Source organism: Nasonia vitripennis (assembly GCF_009193385.2).
Source record: "Nasonia vitripennis strain AsymCx chromosome 1 unlocalized genomic scaffold, Nvit_psr_1.1 chr1_random0002, whole genome shotgun sequence".
NCBI classification, from domain to species: domain Eukaryota; kingdom Metazoa; phylum Arthropoda; class Insecta; order Hymenoptera; family Pteromalidae; genus Nasonia; species Nasonia vitripennis.
In genome coordinates this window covers 5,157,074-5,182,474 of record NW_022279588.1, presented here as the reverse complement: position 1 = coordinate 5,182,474, position 25,401 = coordinate 5,157,074, and the positions used below count along the sequence as shown (strand labels likewise).

At 41.1% G+C, this 25,401-nt stretch overlaps 1 protein-coding gene across 6 annotated transcripts in view; it reads right to left on the bottom strand.

Moving 5' to 3' along the window:
• The window catches only part of LOC107980542, a 530,828-nt gene that overhangs the window by 409,836 nt on the left and 95,591 nt on the right, over positions 1-25,401 (bottom strand). The window contains exons 9-13 of one of the 6 annotated variants that reach the window (XM_031923446.1): positions 15,247-15,366; positions 13,096-13,168; positions 11,755-11,889; positions 11,519-11,677; positions 11,146-11,418 (exon numbers count right to left, since the gene is read on the bottom strand). The exons of 3 other annotated variants lie outside the window; for them this stretch is intronic. The gene's annotated coding sequence lies outside the window, so the exon portion shown is untranslated. Of the gene's footprint in view, positions 1-11,145; positions 11,419-11,518; positions 11,678-11,754; positions 11,890-13,095; positions 13,268-15,246; positions 15,367-25,401 lie in introns of those variants that run through there. 2 more of the 6 variants (XM_031923406.1, XM_031923509.1) reach the window with 2 other exon arrangements.

The following is a 25,401-nucleotide window of genomic DNA, read 5'->3' as shown; positions in this document are numbered from 1 at the left end:
GAATGCAATACAGAGCTATATTACCACGATAGTTCTCGCGAGATGTCTCGTATTTTACACGCACACACACTCATACCACTCATACTTACTCTTGTTTATACGTCCAAAAGACGTGGTCAGTATAATGTTAAATCTTTATTATAGTCAAAGCGAATTTTCCAACGAGATATTGCCACGTCCCTCGTCGCCTATAATACGTACGACACTTGCTTGCAGATCTCCAGCCCGGAGAGCTGGAAGGCCGATCTGTCTGTGGGAAGCCGTGCAAGAGGAGAAACGCTGAGGTCTCGGTTTGCTCCAGATGTAGATTCCGTGTGTGGATGTCTGTCGACTTTTTGTTTACCGGTCTTCGACCTTGGCCTTTCCGCTCAGAAACTCTTGCCTTCGCACAACCGTTCTCCGTCCGTTTCAATAAACTGTTTCAATTAACTGCGTGTCATTTTTACAATAATTACATTTCGCTGACTGGCCAGTTATAGACATGCTTACCCCTTTCGGGTCACTCTGGTTATTCGCTGGGATCGCACTTTTGCGCAGGAGCCTGTTCATCGCTGGCCTCCTCGCTCTAATCTAACCTGTTCAGCTTCGCGTTGTCTACAAATCACCTCTCATAACCAATACATACATACCGATACCTACATTTCGTCCTGCGCACGTCTCGTCCTCTCCTACTTCGCAGACGCGGGCTTTTCGAATATGTCGAATGGCCTCCAGACCGTTACAAACACCCCACTCGATGGGATGCTGCATACCATCGATCTTAATAGGCAAGCTCGCTTGCATCTGTCCCTCTCAACTGAAAAGCGGTTTAGTCGAAACGCACAATTACAAGCCAACCTGCCGTGATGTCGTCACATTATACATAGCATATTCTCGCTCTCCGCAATATTTACATTTATCCCATGCTCGTCATCTTTTTGTAGTCTCGATTATACTGCTATACATACAACAGCTCGTTTCCATAGCGTTCATATACATCAAATACATAACATTTACTTAACTAATTACACGCTTAGATATACAAATTTTCTATACAATGTTCTTAACTCAGCGATTGCTCATACCCGACCTATAATATTTTCGCAGATTAAAACGGTTATAAGTGCCCTTTTCTATCGCTTCGTCGCCCAATGTTACTAATCGATACGCGTTCTCGCCGACCTTTTGCGCGATTTTATACGGACCTTCATATATGTGAAAGAATTTTGAAATCTGCTTCTGAAGTGCATCCGAAAGATGCGGCACACGCAGCAACATCTCATCTCCGATTTTCAATTCGACTTTCGACACTGACTTTGCGACGTTGCAAACGTCGCAGCCGCGTCGATACGAGGAATCTCGTTCGATGCGGCCAAGCTCTGAGTGCGCGGAAGAAACAAGCGAGTTGGATTGTTGTTGTCGGTGCCAGCCTGACCTCGAGTTCGAAGAACGGGCCGGCTAACCGTCCACGTTAGCGCGAGAGTGAGCATCGTTGGCGCGAGAGTGAGCCTCGACGGCGCGCGCGCTGATTGGTCCTCCGCATGTCGCGAGCCAATCAGTGGGCGCCGATGTGCGACTCGCTATCCGCGCGGACTGCCAGCCAATCAGGCGCGAGGAAGATGCGCGGGCCCGACGAGCGCGAGTGGAGAGTGAGCGCGAGAACGAGCGGGAAATCGGGGAGTTCTCTCACGACTGTCGACGGAGTACGTCGACGTGCGAGAGAGATACGTGGCCTCCTCTGTTGCGAGGAGAATCGGGAGAGTCTCCCGAGGTTGTGCGAGTGCACGAGCAAGTGCCGACACCCGGACGAGCCAGCAACCATCCGCACGAGAGGAAGGAAGCTAGCCAGTCCGCCATCATTGTCCGGAGGACCAGAGCAACCAGCAGCCTTGGCGTGGGAGAGCCGAGGAAGCTAGCCGTCACCAGGTCCACGAGAGTCAGGGAGGCGCCGGCGGGAGCACCGACGGACGTCCACCAGGGAGAGAGCGAGTAAGAAAGTATTAGAGAGAGAGAGAGAGAGAGAGAGAGAGAGAGAGAAAGAGATAGAGAGAGAGAGAGAGAGAGAGAAAGAGATAGAGAGAGAGAGAGAGAGAGAGATCCGAGAGTGAGACGAGTGTGGTGCGGGCACACTAGAGAGAGAGAGAGAGAGAGAGAGAACTCGAGAGACCAGGGTGTTGGTGAACAGTGCGGGCGCACACCAAGACGTCTTCTGCGCGAGGCGTCTGGCCAGCGCACGCGAGAGAGAGAGAGAGAGAGAGAGAGAGAGAGAGAGAGAGAGAGAGAGAGAGAGAGAGAGAACAGTGCGAGGAAACGCGTGTGCGTGAGATAGAGACAGCGCAAGAGAAAACCCTATAGCTGCGCGGCTGCAGCAGGTCGGGCTTGCCACAAGCGGGAGGCATAGCCCGCGAGAGAGAGAGAGAGAGAGAGAGAGAGAGAGTCAGCCGTCAGCGGACTGGACCTGGGCCTGTGGCCAGCCGTCTGCTGCACGAGCGTGGCTCGTGTTTAAGCGTCCCAGTGTAAGCCCTGCGTGGCTAAACTGTGCGCGGGAGGCACTACAGCCACCGTATTGTAGGGAAGGGCTGGGCGAAATACATGTGCAATAAAACTTAACCATTGTGTGTGATCATTTTCCCCTCTCCCTAGCGTTCTCCCAAACGTGATGATCGCGGTCAAATCCTACGTTTAGAAAAATCCTAGTGCACGCGAGGCTCTAGGTGTTGCGCACCTGTGTTGGGAGGCACAGCGTCGCAACTTTTGTGCCCTACATCGCGACTCGAAGGCCCTTTTCAAATTATCATTCGCGTGCTTCACGTATACTTTGTGATCGATCGGTACATTTCTCAGCAGGGGGAACAATTCTTCGATTTTTTCCCGCGGCCTTTTATTATAATGCAACTGATAAGGGGTATATCCCGTACTGTGATGTGTCGTCAAGTTTAGGCAATTTTCTACAAACTCCACATATTTCACCCATTTCGTGTGTCGGTCGCTACAATACGTACGAAGAATTCTACCTATCTCTCGCATACTCCTTTCCACCGGGTTTGACTGAGGGTGACGAATCGATAAGAATAACACCTTAATGCCCTGCTCTTCAAGCCTTTGTCTCCACGCGGTAGCCGTAAATTAGGTTCAATGATCTGCTAAGATTCTCTCCGGTTTTCCCACCTTTTCAAAATAGTGCTTTTGCAGCTTAGTCCAACATATCTGCGTCGTTGCGCGTTTTATCGGATAAATGGTCACAAGCTTACTAAACACGTCCTGCAAAACAAACAGGTATTGTACTCCCCCAGTAGGTCGGTAACGGCCTAAAAAAATCCACAGACACCAACTCGTTTGGTCATGACGCTTTCAAGAATTGATAGCTCCCCTCCATCTTATTATTGAGATATTTTACCCTTTGACATACATCGCAACTACGGGTGAAATTCTTGACATCGCGCCTCATCCCACGCCAATAAAAGAATCGCTCGAGATACTTGAATAATTTATATGCACCTGCGTGCCCAAACTGCTCGTGCGTGCACTTAAGTGTCGTCATGACCATCGTGAGCGGTAAAAACAATTTCCACGCGTCTGCGGCCTTATTCCTTATATAGTATATGCCTTGCTCCTCCCGCAACTCCACACTTTTAGGTTTACTCGCTATCATTCCCTTTAGATGTTCATCTTCGCGCTGACGGTCCTTTACCCTTTTTAATTCGCTAACTAGCTCCGGTTTCATCTGCAATGCTTTTAACATATTAACTGTTACTAATTCATTCGTGGACTCCGTTTCGACACGAGATGCCTCCCTCATACAATTCCATACCAATAAATTCGGGTACCCATCTGAGCCCTCGCCGCGTAGATTTCGGCTAAAAAAATCCGCGACCACGTTATCCCTTCCTTTGCAGTGTATAATTTCAAAATCATATTCCTGCAAACACAGTATCCACCTCATTAACCGCGCGCTACTAAATTGTGAGAACAATAGAAATGTTAAATTCTTATGGTCGGTTATAATGTGAAATCGCGTTCCCATCAAATAATATCGGAATTTCAGTATCGAATAGATCACTGCCAATAACTCTTTTTCAGTCACTGTGTAATTTCTTTCATATTTCGTCAAAACACGAGATACCAAAGAGATTATCCTCGGACTGTCGTCGTGATCCAGCATATATAAAATTCCCGATATCCCTATATCACTGACGTCGGTCTGTACTCGAAATCTCACACCCGGGACATAGTGGCTTAAAACCACACATTCCATGAAATTCCTTTTTAACTCTCGAAAAGCTCTCTCGTGCTCGTCAGACCAATTCCAATCACCAGCTCCTAGCAGATTTCTAAACGACTCGATAAAGTATGCATGTTTAACCGCAAACCGACGATAATATCCCACCATGCCTAGTACCGACTGCAACTGTTTTTTGTTCTTGGGCGGCTCGAGCTCATTAAGCGCTTGTAATCTTTCCGGGTCGGGCATTATACCCTCCTGCGTCAAAATAAAACCCAGAAACGGTACCGATTCTCGAAAAAAGAGCGACTTTTCCAAGCTTAGAGTTACTCCATGATCCATCAAACGGCGAAATAACCTATCCAGGTGCCCCACATGTTCCTCAAAAGTTCGCGATGTAATCAATAAATCATCGACGTAGGCGCTTACGAATTCGTCGAGTTCGGGACCCAACACAAAATCTAACGCTTTTATAAAGTCTGCGCCGGAATCCTTCACGCCGAATGCTAACACATTGTACTCGTACATACGCCCGTTGTATACGAACGTAGTGTATTTCTTAGACTCCTCAATTAAAGGCACTTGCCAGTAACCCTTGACCAAATCCGTCGTTGACAAATATTTTACCCCTGCTTGCTTTAAAATTAATTCCTCAACTCGTCGCGGTGCCTCGTGACAAGCCGATATAATTTGGTTCGCCCACCGTGCATCTAAAACTGGTCTAATCTTACCGTTTTTCTTTTTAACGATTCGCATCGGATTACAGTATTCGCTGTTCGCTCTTCTAATCACGCCCATTTCCTCCATTTTCTATATTTCGCTATCCAGCTGGCCTTTTTGATGTAACGGGACCGGTTGCGACCGTTTCAAAAAAGGTTTCTCTTTCACTACTCGAATCTTATGTACAAAGCCCTTGATACGGCCTGGCCTATCTGAAAATACTGCACTATTTCTCAAAGACAGCTGTAACACGATCGATCTTTGCGCTGAAGTCAAATTGTGTAGCGTTTCAACATATTTCTGTATGTGTGTCCTTACGTCGTGCGGTGCCTCGATTTCGTTATGTCCCGTGCTCTTTGTCGATAAACTCTTGCAAGCCCCTTCGTCATATACACCCCCCATGCTCGATATCTCGCAACACCCATCTCTTTCCTGCTCACTATTAATTCCTTTCTCTGTCTCGACTACCCGTAATTGCAAACTAAAACAAGGTTCAATCTCCCCTTTATCGTTCGCGTGAGACTCTCCCCTGTACAAGATCAACCCATCCGGCACTCTCTCTCCGCAGAGCTCGAACGTTTCGTCTTTAAAATTTATTATTCCTCCATTCTTCGCAAGAAAATCTGCGCCTATAATCACTTCAGCTGATAATCCGGGGACCACAAGATACGTATACTCGAAGTCAAATTTCCAGTACTTCGCGCTCAAATATACTTTCTTTCGAATGCTTATGGCTTTTTGACTGACTGCCACGCACACCGATAAATTGCTTACCGGCAATTCAGGTATCTTCGCTCCGGTTTTTTCGAGATCTTCGTAGAATTTATGAGATATGCAAGTGATGTCCGTTCCTGAATCTATTAACACCAAGACACCTTTCCCCGCTACGCTGGCTTGTATACGCGGACTTACTACACGAGTCTCTAATCGCGCATCCGTATTCCCATGCTCGGCTTCTACATCCCAACATAAATCGGCTATAAATTCGGAGCGCTGTAAGGCTCGTATGGGATATGTGTTCGGGCTGTTATTCTCACGTGTGGCTCGAGTATCGCGATTGTCATTGTTATTGTTTGGGCCTGGCGTCAAGCTGTCTCGTATGTTCGGCGGTGGTTGCGTCATGTCGGGTATTGCGAAATGTCTGTTGTTTGCCTCAAATGTTTGCTCTCGCCAATTTTCTTGCCGTCGTGTCTCTGGGCCATCTCGCGACTGTTGACCGGCGTAATTGTTATTGCGCTTATAAGAATTGTTCCTCCGCATGTGATTAATTTGGGGATTACCGTGTTGTTGTTGATCCTACTGCGCGGCCGATCTCGGGTAATTACCATTATTATAATTCTCGCTATGAGATGCATCTAATCGCTGTAACGCCTTCGAAATTCTTTCTGAGTCAGTGTATTCTACTGCAGTTAACGCATCCCGCGCGCGTTGTGGCAACTGCTTAATAATCGTATAATGAATCTCATAGTCATCTAATCGCGGAGAAATGTACTTAGCCGCACGAACTTGCTCGTTAAAATATCCGCGTAGGGATCGGTCAGATGCTCTAAATTTTTTACTCGTCCATTCCGCTTTGAACTTTATGCGCGCCTCAACCCCGTAAAATTCACTCAAGATTATCGTCTTGAAATATTCAAACGAAATGAACGGGTTGAACCGTGCTTCGAACCACACGCGTGCTCTCCCCTTCAACGCGTCCTCGACTATTAACAATTTCTGTTCCGTCTTTGTCCTTTTTCGAGCGGAGTATTTCTCTAATTTTTCAATAAATTGGACTGGGTTTCCATTTTTGCCATCGTAAATTGGTAGTACAACCGAGATACTGAGGGATTCAAAATGGCTTAAAATACCGCTTACTAAATCTAGATTGAGATTGTCAACCGCGTTTTCATCATTATTTCGTCCATTATTATCTGGATTCTCGGAATCCTCGGTCGAATTATGATTATTATTTGAACGTCCAGGCGAGGTCTGGCTCCCGTTAGACTGCGTGCTTCTAACATGCGATTATTTCCGCTTGAACTTGAATCAAGCATGTCCATTAATTTCTTGTTTAACTCCTTCAGTTCATCGAGCTGTTTACGCAATACTTTGTTTTCGTTTTCGGACGCTGTCGATACGGCCGATAGTCGTGCTACCTGCTCTTTCAATTCATCAATGTCTGCGTTAGTCATCTTCTCTATATCGCTACCTTTACCGGTTCGCGTTAGTACCATGCGAGGTCAGATGTATGTAAATAATAATTATTGACTAATTTAGATTTTAATTTTATACACCTTATGTCATCAAATTGTCCTACGTCATGCCCTTGCGTTGAGCGCCATGTAATAACTGCGTGGTTTGGATATTTAATGTACATATAATTTATAAGGAAGATATATCTCGTTCATGACATAGGATTTGATGACATAATTGTAATTATATAAAATAGTAGAATGCAATACAGAGCTATATTACCACGATAGTTCTCGCGAGATGTCTCGTATTTTACACGCACACACACTCATACCACTCATACTCACTCTTGTTTATACGTCCAAAAGCCGTGGTCAGTATAATGTTAAATCTTTATTATAGTCAAAGCAAATTTTCCAACGAGATATTGCCACGTCCCTCGTCACCTATAATGCGTACGACACTTGCTTGTGGATCTCCAGCCCGGAGAGCTGGAAGGCCGATCTGTCTGTGGGAAGCCGTGCAAGAGGAGAACCGCTGAGGTCTCGGTTTGCTCCAGATGTAGATTCCGTGTGTGGATGTCTGTCGACTTTTGGTTTACCGGTCTTCGACCTTGGTCTTTCCGCTTAGAAACTCTTGCCTTCGCACAACCGTTCTCCGTCCGTTACAATAAACTGTTTCAATTAACTTCGTGTCATTTTTACAATAATTACATTTCGCTGACTGGCCAGTTATAGACATGCTTACCCCTTTCGGGTCACTCTGGTTATTCGCTGGGATCGCACTTTTGCGCAGGAGCCTGTTCGTCGCTAGCCTCCTCGCTCTAATCTGACCTGTTCAGCTTCGCGTTGTCTACAAATCACCTCTTATAACCCATACATACATACCGATACCTACATTTCGTCCTGCGCACGTCTCGTCCTCTCCTGCTTCGCAGACGCGGGCTTTTCGAATATGTCGAATAGCCTTCAAACCATTACAAACATGTGACGCCAGTGACTATGGGCTCAGAGCCGTCATAGGTCAAGGTAAAATTGGACAAGATCGACCGCTTATGCTTCAAGACCACTCAAGGGCAGTGACCTCAGATATTCAACATATGACAAAGAACTTCTTGCCGCAGAGGAGCAGTTTAGACATTGGCTATACGACCGAAAATTCAACGTGATCACAGATCATGAACCTCTCAAGCATTTTCACAGCACGAAAAAAGTAAATCTACGATTCAATAGATTAAAAGCAGCCCTACGAAGATACGATTTTGATATAGTATACAGGTATCTGTTTTTTAACCGTTGACGATTTTTCATACGTCTTACGACAAGCCGAACGAGAACAAGAAGCAGAGACAACGACACCGGACACGTCTGTCTCATATCTTTGAAGAATCAGAATATTACGAAGATCACTGTGCAGACCCACATGCAAGCCTTATACGAAGTGATAACATACCACCGAACCCACCGAGCAATTGCATATTCTATTCCATTATCAAAACAGCAGATGCCGATTGCGCATACATTTTTGCTTGGAAGTTCCAACAAAATGTATGTATACATTACCAGCAGAGCAACGAAACTGTGGACTACTGGCACATCACTACAAACCAATCGCATGAATATATTCATTTGCACTTAGTCGGCAGACAATTCACGCCATACATAAGGGCAGAATCCAATACATTGTAGGACCTTGAAAATTCCGAACCTAAAGAATCGTATAACGCAAACAGCGGCAACAGACATTCGCGCAATGTGGGCGACAAACAAAACCTCTTAGAACAAAACAATTCGCAAACCTCTCAGATCCAGCATGCAAGCAACAATGACACTACTACACCAAAATCAGATGACATGAGCACAAGAGAGGTAATAATAATTAAAAGAGGCAAAAATGCACTGCTGAATCGATATCTCGTAGTGAACACAAGGCCACCAAGAGACAAACCTCCATGATCGATACCAATAAATTAGGTACCTGCATTATTTACCAAACTGAAGGAAATTCCAGAACATTCATTTAGATACAAGGAAAACATGATCTTCCTACTAAACACGAATATATACCTGGAAACGGGAATCCTTGACGCCATGCTGAAAAGAGAATACGTAAATGAGAATACTCTATAAAACACCGAAAGAAGTTTGGGAAATGTTTTCATAGCAGACTTTAACGGCATGAAACTTTTTGGATTATTCATCAAAAGTCACGTTATGAAAAACCGCTTAAAACACATTTAATTAAAAAAAATATATTAAAAATTTAAGGTTAGAAATCTTGAAATTAAATATAAATTCTTTTGCATTGATTAGAGATCTAAAAATGCTAAGTTTATCAGAGTGGACGGACTTTTTAAGTCTATTTGAGGCGATGCTCAATAGCATACTAGCTATCGGAATAATCTATCTCAACTCTTTACCTGTTCCTACGGGGGCAAACAGGTACAAGTTAATCACAGAATACCACGAAGCTGCTGTAGGCGGACATAGCGGCATAAACAAGACCATAAGTAAATTCGTGAACCATTATTACTAGCGCAACATAAGACCGGATGTACGGCAATTTGTGCTGGGCTGCCCTCAGTGCCAAACCAACAAACTTATAAGGGTAAAAACAAGAATACCTCTCAAAATCAGGGATACACATAACAGTGCAAGATTGGCTAACAAAATATTGTATACTGGTACCTGTAAGAAGAGCGACAGCTGAAGAGGTCGCAAGAGCATTCACAGATAAAGTAATATGCTATTCTGGCCCGCCAGCAGCTATTTTGACAGATCAAGGCACACACTTCCAAAATAGACTCCGAAGATTTCGCCAGACTGTTTAAAATAGACAAATATTGCTCAACAGCCTATCACCCGCAATCGAACGGTGGTATCGGAAGAATGCATCATACACTAGCTGAATATTTAAAGAAATATATGGAGTCACAAACAGATTGGAGCAAGTGGTTTTCGATTTGCCAGCACGCATATAACTGCACTGAGTATGAGGCGTCAGATTTCACACCGCACGAGTTAGTCTTCGGGCAGAAACCACGTACACCTTCGAGTTTCCAGCTAAGGGACACCGACATATCCATGATCTATAACCAGTATATAACTGATCCAATAAGCAATCTATCTCAACTACAAACGTTGGCAGCAATGAACCTAGTTCAGGCAAAATATAGATCAAAATACTATTACGACAGGAAACTTAACGTGAAACATTTCAGAAAAGGGGAGCTGGTTTATATGCTAAAAGAACCACAAAAGGGCAAGCACAGCCAGGATTACGGAGGTCCGTATGAACTTGTCGGCATAGATTATAGAACCAAAAATGTTAAATTAAGAAATGGTGATGTGATCAAAATAACGGTCATGGATAAAATAAAGAGATGCACAACTCTCAAAGATCCACCACCATGCATTCAAGATACTTTGCAACACACCGAGGAAAATCTATCAAATCTTGATGATAGTTCGAACGAATAAAGAAGCATCAAATTGCAGTCCATAAGATCAGTAGTCACGCATACCGAAGCACTCACACTTTTGAATTTTAAAATCTAACGTATAGATATTTTCTTATTTCCGCAATCTGTCGCTTCAATAATTCGTATTACTTGTATAAGTAAATGACCTCCAAGTTATAAATCATTTTTAAAATCTAAGTATATTTCAATAAATCCTACGCGACCAAAAGCTTCTTTCATGCTTCAATGTGGATCATGATTCATGACCATATTCTTAAAAGAACACACACTAACTCAAAAGCACCGGAAGTAATATTCTAAATCTTTTAATAGTTTATAATCAAAGAAGAAAACACTATCTATCTAATATCGTGCACTTATGTTTGCAGGTTATTTTAATAACAGAAAAATAAAAACAAACAAACAACTTTTATACTAAAATCTTGCATTTTAAATAATTATAAGGTGTCCAGGTACTGGCCACTGGACGCAAATTGGAATTTTCATTTTATAGTAATCGTATCAAACGTAAAAATAGGATAGAAAAATTTAATTAGAAAGGTAGGGTATGAACAAATAATTCAGAAAATATTGTAAATCACATACACATTATATATTATAAACAGTAAAAGAAATAAAAAAAAATGTTGTTGAGTCAATCTGAGGCGCTTGTCTCAACCTCGAACAACATAAAGTTTCCGTGGCAAAGACACTGCAACATTCTTTGGTACGACGTGCAGCCCTCTTGCACGTCGCACCGTAGCATGATAACTATCGGCGTTTCCTCAGTATCCTTATGCTCAATACTCAATGGCAGATACGCTGGTCGTCTTGAACCGGAATAAACCACCATCGTGTATGGCTGAAACACACAAGCAATTCAATTTTAAATATAAAAAAAGAATAATAATATAACAGAAGAAAGTAAGAAAAGGGATTAATATAATTACGTGGATACTAACCTTTTTCCAGGGACATTTGCGTTTGAAGAAACTAATTCTCTTCCCATTGTACGATACGCTTTTACGCTTTGCCATGAGCAGATCTCCAAAATAATCAGGATCAATCTCCTCGTCGTCTGCTCACTCCATAGCAGGCCACATTACTACGCGAGTTCCGAGCTGCAAATAAAACAAACGCGTTATAAAAATACTGTAATAAAAATAAAAATGAAATGAATCATGGCAGATATACTTACATAACCATCATAAGGACATATAACCGGGAAGCGGACTTCGCCGCGCTCCCCCAGAAGGTAGCGCCCGCCGCCTGTCTTCAAATTCCCGTAGTCAGCGTACCCCTGTATCTTAGATTCTACATGAAACTCAAGGTCCTGAAAAAATAAGAGGAAATGCACCAATTAATACACACATTCTAATATACACATGCACATATTTACTCAAGCAGACACCCATCTACACTTTCACTTAAACAAACATCCACATTCATTCACGCAAAAACGCATACATTCATACACATTTGCATCTAAACAACACATACTACTGCTTTAATCTTGTATACAAAAAAACGACAAATACATGTACATTCACTTACACTTTATACGAACGCAGCACACATCATACCTTCACTCATGCACACAAACAAAGACATTATATCCACAATTACTCCTACTAGCATTCACTAGGACTTACGCAAAGAGGCACATATTCTCATTCATACAGGCATGCACAACACATACCGCGCAGTCAATCACACAGTCAATTAGACCTATATATAAATGTGTACCGAAACAAGCGATCACACTAATTCACACAAAGACAGAGCCCCGCTTCCAAATACACAAGCCCTGCGCTCACTCAAGGCCTGCTCGAAACGCCGCATGAGACGCAAACACGTGTAAACATGCATTCCAACAAGCTGATAGAACAGCGACACTCATTCAGTTAGTATCAAGCCCATGACAGCCGTGCTGATACATTTTTATAAAACGATAACGTAATTTTGTATTCTCGCGGCCATAGGGCGCGCGAGGCCATTCCTCACATTGATATTTCAATCGAATGACTATCATTGTTTTTATTTAAATTGTTGATCACGTTTCTTCGTTAAATCAAGAATTTGCGAAGAATCTTTGAATTTAATAGTCGCGAATAATCCAGCAACGTGGAACGAATGTAAAAATCTCCTAATAAATAGATATAGTGATCCGTGTTCGGAGGACTTGCTATTTAATAAACTTAGCTCTTGTTTTCAACTATTAAATAAAAACTATGAAAAATATGCTGATGAAATCAAAAATTGTTTAAATAAACTAAAAGAGCATATTCACTTAAACAATCAAGATCGTAGCTTAATAACGATAAAGATTGAGTATGAAAACGTTGCAAAAAATGTGTTTATAAAGGAGCCGTATTATACACATCTTACGCATTTTGAATTAGAGGATATAGAAGCTTGTCTGACAAAGTGCAGAGAGCTTAACAATCATGAGCAACAAGCTGCATGTTTAAATTCCGCGAGACAACGTGATAACAAACTAAAAACTAACAATGCGAATAATAATTCAAAAAACACAAACCTGTTTACAAATCAAAGAAATAACGGATCGTTCAATGTCTTCGGAGCAAATAAAAGTCCATGCCCATTTGCACCTAGACCCGCGAATGCACAAAATAATTTGGTACCGACGATTGCAAATAATTTCGGAAGACCTACCCAGAACCCTCAACCTATACTGATGTCGGTTAATACTAGAAACACAAATAGGTCAAACAATAATCAAAGCAACTGGTCAAATAATTTTGCCTCTCAAAATAAATTCTTTGGGTGTACCGGACCAATTCCATTTCCGAAGAACTGCACTATTAGGAAGAGCAGCAACTAGAGGAAGTAGCTTATAACGAGGAACAAGAAAATATTAATAGAGCTGATAGCAACTATGAAAACCAGGAGAATGTAGAAACTGAAAATTTTTAACAAGATTCCAATCCAACCAAAGAAACATAGTGAATTTGAATAATATAGGCAGTTCACCTGAACTACTACACATAATAACTACGAATCCATCGCTAAATTCGAAATTAAATCTGTGCATAAAACAACGCAAGGAACACAAGCACTAACTTTTTCAATTTTACAAGAGTTAGGAGACGATACATTAATTATATTTTTAATCGCTCCTTGGAATTCTACTGTTTAATAAGTCACAAAGATCTACGGAATTTAAAAGTAAATATTGATTATAGGACTTAAGTAATTAGCACACCGAAATTTGAAATTAACTATTCAAATAATATGTTAGAAAAATGTAAGATAGTCATACTAAGTAATCATCAGGAGACAAAGATGCAGATCTGAACGGAGCACATGAATGAGGAAGAAAAAGAGAACATTATAGCATTATGTCGGAAATATAAGGATTGTTTTATAATGAGTGTGAAAAATTAACAGCCACGAATGCAGTTACACACAAAATAAGAACACAGGATGAAAACCCGATTCACGTCAAAAGTTACAAATATCTATATAATTTGAAGGAGCTTATTCAAGATCAAATGAGAATATTATTAAGTGACGAAATTATTCAATCAAGTAATTCACCTTACTCATTGCCTGTCTGGATAGTATCCAAGAAGCAAGATGAAAGTAGCAAAAAGAAATGGAGAATGGTTATTGATTATCGTTAGTTGAATGATAAAACTATTGAGGACAAATACCCTTTGCCAAGGATGGATGATATTTTAGAGAATTTGGAAAAATGCACATATTTTACTACATTAGATTTAGCACAGAGATTTCGTCAAATACCAGTTGACCAAAAATTCTGTGGAGAAAACAGCCTTCACCGTAGAAAATGGACATTATTAGTATTGTCGTATGCCCTTCGGTTTAAAGAACGCACCAGCTACATTTCAACGGTTAATGGACAAAATTCTCAGAAAATATTTACACAAATTTTGTTTCGTATATACATGGACGATACAGTTATATTCTCCAAGGCACTGCAGGAACATCTAAAACTAATATTTGAGGAACTTTGAGAATATGGTTTAGAAGTGCAACTTGATGAGAGTGAATTTTTACAAAAAGAATTACCCTTTTTGGGACATATAATTACACAAGGAGGAATTAAACCAAATCCAGATATGATCAAAGCCATTGTAGAATATTCGATCCCAAAGACACAGAAAGAAATCAAAGCATTTTCAGAATTAACAGGATTTTATAGGAAATTTATAAAAAATTATGCCAAAATATAAAGAACAGACAATACCTAGAAGTATTTAATAAATTAAAAGAAATAATCGTCAATGTACCAATACTTGCTTACCCAGATTTTACAAAAGCATTCACTATTACAACAGATGCGTCAAATGTCGCAATTGGCTCTGTTTTATCACAAGATAAACATCTCAGATAATTTTTTTCAAAAACCCTGAATTCAGCCGAACAAAAGTATTCGACCATTGAAAAAGAACTACTAGCAATAGTCGAGGCATGTCGACATTTTAGGCCATACATATACGGAAAAAATTTACAATCGAAATGAATCATAAGCCGTTCACTTGGCTCTGGTATTTAAAAACACCAAATTCACGTTTGATTTGATGGAGAATAACATTGGAAGAATATGACTACGATATTAAATACAAAAAAGGATGTGAAATTTATGTGGCTGACGCCCTAAGCAGAATAAAAATTAATAATCAAGAAGAGGATGACGACTCACTTTCAATGGTTCCTCAAGCCTCTGATATAACAGCACACCGAATTGAGGAAGTGGACGAAGATCCTAACGACGATCTGGAAACAGCCCACACTGCTGAGGAAGATCCAGTATTTTCATCGCCTATAACAGACAAAAATATTTATGCATTTAATTACAGTATTATAATAAAATCAGGAAGGGATTACGGTGTAAAAATAAATAAAGATAAGCTCAAGATTCAGTACATCGTAAAAATTAATAAGGATGGAGCCGAAACACAATTGTTAAAATTTCTAAATGGAAATATTAAACCTGATAAACAATGCGGTATTTACTTCACAAATGAGGATTTAGAAGTTATTGCTTACCAAGTGCTGCAAAAACATTTTAATGAAAAACTAAAGTTAATTAAAACAAATACTTGTATACCCGTGTTAGACGAAAATAATTTTCTTAAAAAACTTGAGGAGTATCATAATAAAACCCAGAACGAAATTCAGGAAACGATAGCTCATTCTAAAAGGGAGTTGTTTACACTAAACATGGATAAACTTATACAAAACTATATTATCCAATGTGAATTGTGCTTAGAACACAAATATGAAAAAAAGCCTTACAATACAGGAAAATATGGACCTATTATCGCCAATAGACCGTTACAGTATATACATATGGATATTTTTCATGTTGAAAAAGAAAGATTTTTAACAATTATTGACATATTTTCAAAATACGCTCAAGCTTATCATCTATCAAATGGAAACGCTATAACAGTATTAAACAAATTAAGGCTTTTTGCATCGCATCATAATTTTCCAGATAAAATTACTACGGATAATGGGAGCGAATTTAATTCTGCAGTATTTAAGGAATTTTGTTGAATACACAAGATCGAATATCATCAAACTACAATCAATAGACATACATTAAATGGGCCAATAGAGAGATTACATTCAACTTCAAGGGAAAAACTGAGTATTTTAGCCGACAAAAATCCCCAGGTAACAATGAAGAATCGTATGACAACAGCAATCTTAATATATAATCAAAGTATTCATTCATCAACAAATTTTGCACCATTCACCTTACTGTATGGACCGTATGAAGAACTATACAAACATGTCATCGAACCTTGAGCAGATATAAGTGAGGAATATAACAAAATACGGAAAATAATGAAATACGGAAAAAGGAAATTTTACCCTTCTACGATGAGTTATATAAAAGACAGAAACAAAAACAAAAATTACCTAATGATTTAAACAATGAATTGGAAAGTAAAGAAATATATGTTAAAACCCATCAACAACAACGGAATAAAATCTCACCCCGTTACCAAAAATTATTAGTTCAAAAACAAAAAGGTCCCTCATTAGAGTGTTATATACACGGACAGCCACGTCGTTACGATCTAAGAAGCGTAAAAAAATTAAGAAAAATTTCTTCTTTGCAGGAAGAAGATGACGGTCCTGAGAATGGCAGTAATCGCGATAGTTTCAATGATACTCGTAAGAAGCAAGGAAATTAACCCTGATGCAACATGTTATGATTACCAGCAAGGAGGTGGCAGGATTCTAACTGATTACACTGTACTATCTTCAAGGAAAGAACTTGAAAATTGAAGCCTATTAATGGAAGCCAAATTATTATGTGAAGAAATTTATCAAGATTTACAAGAAATTGCACCGTTTGACGGAAGAAGAAAAAGAGGATTAATACATAGAGTAGGGAAAATGATAAAATATATATTCGGAAATCCAGACTCAGATATAGAAAAGATTAACAATTATTAGGAAAATTTTGAAAAGCAACAAAATGAAGATATTGTGGTTTTAAATAAATCAATAAGTTGTATGAACCAAATTAGTAAAACGATAAATGAAAATACCGAAATAATTAAAAAAATTTACGAAATATTATGACAACACTTAATGACCAATATGCGCGATTTGAATTATTTGAAACAGTTATAACTCTTATTGTACAAGAACAACACTTTCTAAATTTATTAGGAAAAATAAAAAGATCATTCGTTTTTACTGATGAAAGGTTTAATTTAGAAAAATTAACCCACGAACAAATATCGAGTACAAAAGCTCATCTATTAGAACTTTATTCCCAAAAAGAGTTAATATCTTATTATCATAATTTGTTGGACTTCAGATTTGCTCAGAGATCAGTCGTAACAACCCATGATTCCATAATATACACAATATAAATGCCTATCCTTAATTCCATTGAATTTTCTCTATTTCAAAGACTTGCTATAATCAACCAAAAAAATCAGACGGAGAATATAACTATACCGTGGAAGTTGGATGGGTCAATAATAAAATTATTTTCAAGGAGATGCCAATTGATATATCAAAACGACTATACATGTTACCAGATCCTTGCAGAAAACTCAAAGGCAATTATAATTTCAACGAATGCACCTTTGGCATTTCAGGCATCAAAAATTGAATGTAATAAAAACAGAGTCATGTTCTACGGAACGAAGATTTTTGGAGGAAACAACCTGCTGATACAAGGACACAGGTTGGATGACAATGTCGGAGAATTCAAGACGCCGAAAGTTCAACCTCTAATAATTGAAAGTCATAAGCGGAGAATTGAGCCATTGAAGACACAGGCTATACCTACGATAGAGATATCGGTTTTCACAAAATTTGGAATAGAGTTCCACAAGTCAATAACATCATTTGTAATTGTCATGGTAATTCTAATAATTGGAACAATTTTCATTATATATAAATATAAATGCAAAAACAAGAAACCACAACATTCCGAAATGAGGACTGACGAGGACGTCATTCAACTTGGGCATGGAGGAGTTATGTAAACCGTAATAGCCGTCATCTGTTATCGATCGCCTTTCACGTCATCTGTATCGATCGCTTTCCACATGCCGTATTGATCGCCTTCAAGCTTCTCGAAACCTGCAACAATAGGATGTTTATGCTTTTGGTTGTTGGCCCGTACAGCGGAGGATGTTTGAAGAACAATAGATGCAGAAATAAAACAAGCAAATTACTGACCTTTTTAAAAAGGCTCTTGCACCGGCAACGAGCCAGTCTCTGTCAGGTCTCATCATGGAATTTAAACCAAATCCCCTCATTTATACTATACTAATATACTTTTAAACAATAAACATAGAAAATTTACGCGCCACACTCAGCGCAATACACGCGAGAGATTCGACGCGCACACGCTTACACCACGCAACGCACACAGCGCAACGGTGGATTTATATGTTCACTGCTACGACATTTTAACTAAAAACTGAATACAATTTCACATTCATTTCTGATGTAAAAATTCAGGCAAATATCAGACTATCTAAAACAAGAAAAATATCTCATAATTTCTAACGCCAAACACAATTCAGCTAAGTTAAAATACAAAAATCTTACGCGCCCCACTCATCACAATAAACGAGAGTAGCTCGACGCGCACACACTCACGCCACAAAAAGCACATAAAGCGGCAACGGATATTATACGTTCATTATCACGAAATTTTGACGAGAACTACTTTTATTTATATCTTCATTTCTACTGTATTCAAAAAAATATTAGGCTATCTAAAACAAGGAAAATATCTTATAATTTCTGACGTAAAACACACTTCAGCTAAGTTAGAATAAACAAATTTATGCGCCGCACTTGGCATATCGCACAAGAAAGGCTCGCGCGCGCGCATAAGCACACGCCACGATAAGGACACAACACAGCGGTGGACACTATACACTCATCCTCACGAAATTTCAACGGGAACTACTTTTATTTACATCTGCATTTTTACTGTAGAAATTCAAACATATCAGGCTATCTGAAACAAAGAAAATATCACATAATTTTAAACACTGAACACACATTATTAAGGTTAGATTGCAATAAATTACGCGCCGAGCTCAACGCAATGCATGCAAGTCGCTCGAAGCGCATATACTCGAGCCACAAATTATTACACCGGTGACTGCAGATAACAAAGCAGAAAACACATATGCATATTTTAACATAATGATTATTCAAAACAGAGACTTTCACAAGAAAGTAATATTCTAATCTTTTTCATTATGAAAATCTCGCTCTCATGAATCGATGCGATTAAATGCACATGATAAAGACACAATTGTGTACCACAGAAAGCCTCTTGAACAAACCTCTAAAGTGTTCTTGTTATTATCTGATATGCACTTGAATGAAAATTTGAAACTACACCGCGAATCAGGCGACACCAAAAGCCGAAACACTATATTGTAACTATTACGGTTATATTAAAATATACTCACATGTTTTTTTTTGTTTATCTGTAGAGTTAGATTGTTGCTTGATGCACCATGTCAGGAGTCGTGCAAGACTCCCCGTGTGTAGGACTTTCCTCACGCGGGACTATCGCCAGGTATAACCACTAAAACTCCATCTCTCATAGGGCCGCGAAAACACCCCCGGTAACCGTTTTAGTATTCCTTCGGGAGGTCGCCTCTCTTATGCTGTCCTAGCCATCATCTAGTCTATTAAGCAACTGTCGTTATTTTTCGCGCAGAAAACCGTCTCCACGTACGCCGTTATGTCGTCCCAATTCTGCTTGCTGCCAAGCATCGTTTCAACTAATGCCTCGGGCGTGAAAAAACGTGTGTCTCACATCGTCTTGTTCGTTACCGCAGTATTTGCATCCCGGTGTTGCGACTTTATTCATCGCGAAAAGGTAGCTCTTTAAGTACTCGTGACCGGAAAGAAACTGTGTAAGGTAAAAGTTGACCATGCCCCACTTCCTGTCGACCCACGGGCCTACATCTTTGATAAGGGTTTTGGTCCACCTAGCCTTTGGGCATTCGGTCCACCTAGTCTGTCAATTACGCATTGTTATTTCTCTTTCTTTCGCGGCGATGGAAGAGCTGTTCAACGCTCAGCGAGCCTCGTAGATCCGCTTGCGTTCAGTCGCAAGAAGATAACCCTCGCGATTACCATCAAAGCCTCGGTCGCGACCGTCCGGTAGGAGCACGCTATTCTTAGGGTCCCCTTCACTGTATTGCCATTATCTTTTCCCGATACTTATTCATACTCATAGCATCAGCCCACACCTTTGCCCCATATAACAGGATAGAGTTAATGGTCGCCATGAGTAATCGCCTGACTGTTGGCCTAGGCCTGCGGACATTGGTCATGAGTCGGCTAAGTTGTGCTATCCTAGTCGTGGCTTTCTTGCAGACGCGATTCGGGTGTTCCCCATAGTTCAGTTTAGTGTCTAGAGTTAGCCCTAGATACTTGGCCGATGGTTTCGTCATTATAGTCTCGCCACATACCTTTATAGGTATGATGGTAGGTATTCGCTTTCCTGTCAAGATAACGATTTCGGTCTTATTTAGCGTTAAGGCCAGTCCGTGATTCGCCATCCACCATAGCACACTACTTATAATCGCGTTTAGCTTCGCTTGCGCAATGTCCACGTTTTGTGCCGTTACAACCGCGGCCACGTCGTCTGCGTATACTACAAGCGTCACGTCACGGCATTTCGAGATTTAGAAGCCCGTCGTACAAGATACCCAAGAAGTCCGGCCACAAGATCGAACCCTGTGCTACTCCTGCAGTTATAGGTCTTTTTCTACGCCCTTCTTTTGTGTTGTACTCAATAACCCGATCCCTCAAATAATCTTCCGTAAGGCTCATAATGTATTGCGGCATACTGAATGATTCTAGGGTAGTGAGTATGTCGGTCCATCTTGCCGAGTTGAACGTGTTTTTTACGTCTAACGTTACCAGGAACACGATATCTTTAGTCGCGTGTCCAACTTCTTTTACTTTCTTTACCGTGTCTATTACCTCTTGAATAGCTCCTATGGTCGATCGCCCTTTTCTAAAGCCATACTGTTTATCAGAAAGGTCTCCCGTTTCGCGTACTGCGCTTAGTATTTGCAGTTTAACCTGAGAACCTCCGCAGGGATGCCATCCAATCCCGGTGCCATACCGCTCTTGAGGGACGAAGTCGCCGTGATAAGTTCGCCTTCTGTAAAAGGAGGTATCTCATCTCCCGGTATTTTCGTCGCTTTTGCCTGTGGTCTGATGTGATGTGTGGGAAAACGACCATCGATTACTTTTTCGATCGTTTCTGCTTCCATAGGTTCCGTGCGTTTCATTTTACCTATCTTTCGTGTAACGATCGCATATCCATTGCCAAATGGGTCTTTCTCTATGTCATCGATGATCTTTGCCCAGCAGTAACGCCTACTCTCTTTTATCGCGTCTCCGAGAATTTTCCGCGATTTGACCTGTCTTACAGGCAAGTCCCGTACTTTAGGTCTTCTCTGCTTCCAGGCTCTTTGAGCCCTTTGTCTGACGTGGAATTTTGTTTCCTTAGGTACGCAATTCCCTCTGTCCTCCAGTACACTGGTTTCTTCTAGTGGCTGGTTGAGACCCTGAGCATAGTCGTTTCGCAGAACTCAACTATTAATTTAGTAGTTCTCTATACTAATGTTTCTGCTGTTCGCGTCCACTTAATTCGTGTGGGATCCCGTTGAATGGAAGGTTCGCACTTTGAATTAAGTCAACGAGTATTTCTCTTCCATCTTGGCTCCCGACTATAGTTACTTCTTGTCCTGTTTTCACGGTTTTCGTTGATGTTGAATAAAAGATGCTGGTGGTCGCTAGCAGTATATTCTCCTGTGACGTGCCAGTCTCGTATGTTGCAGATCGTCGTTTCGCTCGCGAAGGTTACATTCGGTATGGATTCCCCAAAACCTGGTCTACAGTAAGTAGTGGTATTACCCTCGTTCGCTACTACTAAGCTTAGCATGACTGCCATTTTGAGAATGGCCCTGCCTTTCGGGTTCGTTGTCGACATGCCCCATTTCGTGGCCCTAGCGTTGAAGTCGCTGATCACGATTTTCCCGGAGGCCTCTCTAATAGCATCCTCCAACAGCCCTAGTTTTCTTGTAAAGTCTGTGGCAGTTAGGTCCGGTGACAGATATACGCTGAAGAATGTTATGCGATCCATCCTTCCCCGTACGTAATTTTCTCCCGTACCCGCATTTGCTAAGCCCCTCCCGGGCACCCAAATGGCGGCGGTTTTTTCATCGTTGGACATCCAACAGAATGAGTCTAGGTTATTGTATTTTTCGATCAGTAGGACATCGACAGAATGTCAGCGTAGGTCTTGCCGTTCTCTGGTTTTATAAGAATTTATAAGAATATCATCTGTCCTCTGACGTGGAGCCTTTTCTTCTTTCTTTTTCGGTTGGGTTTGCCCCAGTTTATTCTGCTATTTCTTTTTTGCCTTCCTGTCGGTAGCTACTTCTCATTGTGTCTAACCATGAGAAGTCTGCGCATCCCCCTCACTGACACTACTTGTCGAGGGTGCACTGTTTACTTTCTTCTTGTCTTTTTTGACAGGGGTACCGCCGCCTCCGTCAGATGGTGCTCATGCCCTCTTCTTTGACTTTGCCGTTTTTGGGACTTTGCATTGTCCGCTTTAGGTGGTTGGAGAGGCTGCCTCTTCACAGTATCCTCCATCTTGTCAAAAAGCGTGACAACTTCGATTAACATGGATCCTATTAAAGGTAATCCATCTTCAATCTTGAAGTTCACGCCCTCCTGCTTATCCAGGGTTTTGGTCATTTTCTTGGCCATATCTTTAACCTCCCTTATCTTGTCACGCAAGCAGGCGTGGGCTTGTAGCCATTCCCTCCTGGTCTGGCTCTCTTCGCCTACCGTTCCACTCTCGTATCGGTATCCTGCAGCACTCATGGCGCTACCTATACTGGTACTACTGCTTGATTTGTGGATTGGATATCCACCGTCTTGTGTTGTTGGCATTCTTAAGGTTTCCACTTTCAGGTTCTTCTGTGAGTTTTCTCCGAGTTCGTTCGTGGTTCCCATGTTGTAAGCATTTTTTTTCATCCCAGCATGTGTCCGACCCCCTGGATCCCCCCGTCTATGGGGGCAGCTGACATGGCCACAACACATGACTGTAGGCGGTGCCAGACTGGGTACGTCATGTCAGGGTATAGCACGCGCTATCGCACTAGCCCACCTCTCCTCTCTTGAGCCTCTCACTCCGAACAAAGGTGCTCGGCTTTCTGGAGAGTTTCCGGCGGATGTCACACAATATCACGCCCTCGCTCGAACCGGTTGACCGATACTAGCTAGGTAACCGGCTTTTCGTCTTGCTGTCAGCGGGAGCCAAAGATTGTTCGGGTCACTTCGACACGCAACTATAGGTCTTAGAGAAGCTGTTAGATTGCCTCTCCATCCAGGATCTTCTTTCTCACATAAGTGAACTTTTAATCTTTTTCATTACTAAAACCTCGCTTATATAAATAGAGGCGATTAAATGCATCAAAACCACAATTGTGTGCTACCAGCCAGCGATTAAACTTGCTAACTTGCTATAAAAGCACCTACAATCAACTAACCTCAATTAATAATTATAAAAATCATCGTATGCCCCTATCCTCTGAATTAATCAAAAAGAATGATTATTATTATAACTATTATTCTCTATCTCAAAAACAAAAATACTGCAGAGCATGATTAACTTAATATACAAACAGCGCAAAATTACTTCTGAAACTTATTTAGTGAGTGTGCACTCCTGCAAAGAATATAGTTATATAAAAGAAAGAAAACTCTTTTGAAACCTTTAACTACGACACTATTGAATTATTCCTTTTAAAATCATTCAATCTCCCTAATTCTACATTCTTACTCGTAATTGTTATGCAATTTGTTGATAAAGAAGTATATATTCTCTAGTCTAAAAATTGCCAAATAAATTAAAGTTCAAGGGACCTACAATAAAATCATTGGATCTCCCTAAATTCGCGTTAAATTACGCGCATGCTTGTAAAGAAAAACTACGCACTTAATTTCACTAATTATTTAATAATTATACAAATTAAAACTATCTTAAAACCAATGCTTTATTAAGCAAATAAATAAATCAGTATTATTATTATCATTATTATTATTATTATTATTATTATTATTGTAACGGTTTAACTTTCCCCAAGAGACTGGATAGTCAGTTGGTTCCAGGATCTGGATAGGGGAAAGGGGCAAGAAATGAGTCTGTTTTTATATTAATAATAACAAAATATATTTCTTAAGTAAAGAATAGCAATTTGGAATCAGTTGTTAAATCCCGGCTGAAACGAAAATCAATGCCTTTATAGATAAATTTGTTTAAACTAACACGGTTGACAATTTACAAGAATATCTACACGATTTCGTTACAAGAATGATTCGGTGTTCGCGGCTACGGTGTTTCGATACGTTTGCGGTATGACGGATCGGTGGTGGATTTTGAGGTTAGGAATTAATTCGGTACGGTGGAGTCGTGTGTGCACGGCTACACCGATCCGAATGTGTCGCGTAACAACGATCTCGACCGTTCTGTGTGCGCACAGTAACGGTCGGGATAGTGCAACGGGGTTTTGAGGTTATCCCTCGGATTTATGGAGTCGTGCGCGCACGGCTTCACAAATCTTCGTCGCTCGTCTCGTTCCTCTCTTTATCCTGTGTGCGCACAGAGATAAAGCGAGTCGTGAGATGTCGGCGTAAGGCTGGCTTTGTTGGTTAGGATTTTTACTGTGGCACCGGGTATCGTCACGTGTGCTCACGTAGACGAGGCTCGATGTCGCTAGGGTGTTCCGGGTTGCCTCGTGTGTTCACGACGGCAATTCGGAGTTTCGGGTTTCGGTTCGTCAACCAATTTGTCACGTGTGCTCACGAGACGACTTCGTCGGCGCAGATCTATCTCTCGCTGTTCCCTGTAGTAACGTGTGCATACGATGCTACCTGGAGTGGAGCTCGTGTAGAACTCCTCATCGTGCCGCGCGATCCGCCTTATAAAGGCGCGCGGCGCGGATATGTATGGGTGCGTGCACGGCCCACCGTGTATGCCGCTCGCGCCACCTGGCGCGTCGTCGCTGAGTCGCTCGCCGGTTGCCGCGCTCCGCGCTCGTGCGGCCTCGCCTTTCGTTACGCGCGCGCGCTCGCTGCGCATGCCGTGCTTGCCGCGGTCGCACTATATGTGCGAGACTCGTGTCTCGTCACATTATTATAGTTATTATTAAATATAAACTATAGAGGAATAACAAAGACAATTTTAGAAATGTTCAAAAAGGATATATGAAGAAAACTCGTAACAAAAAAATCTGAATAGCGATCACCCAAG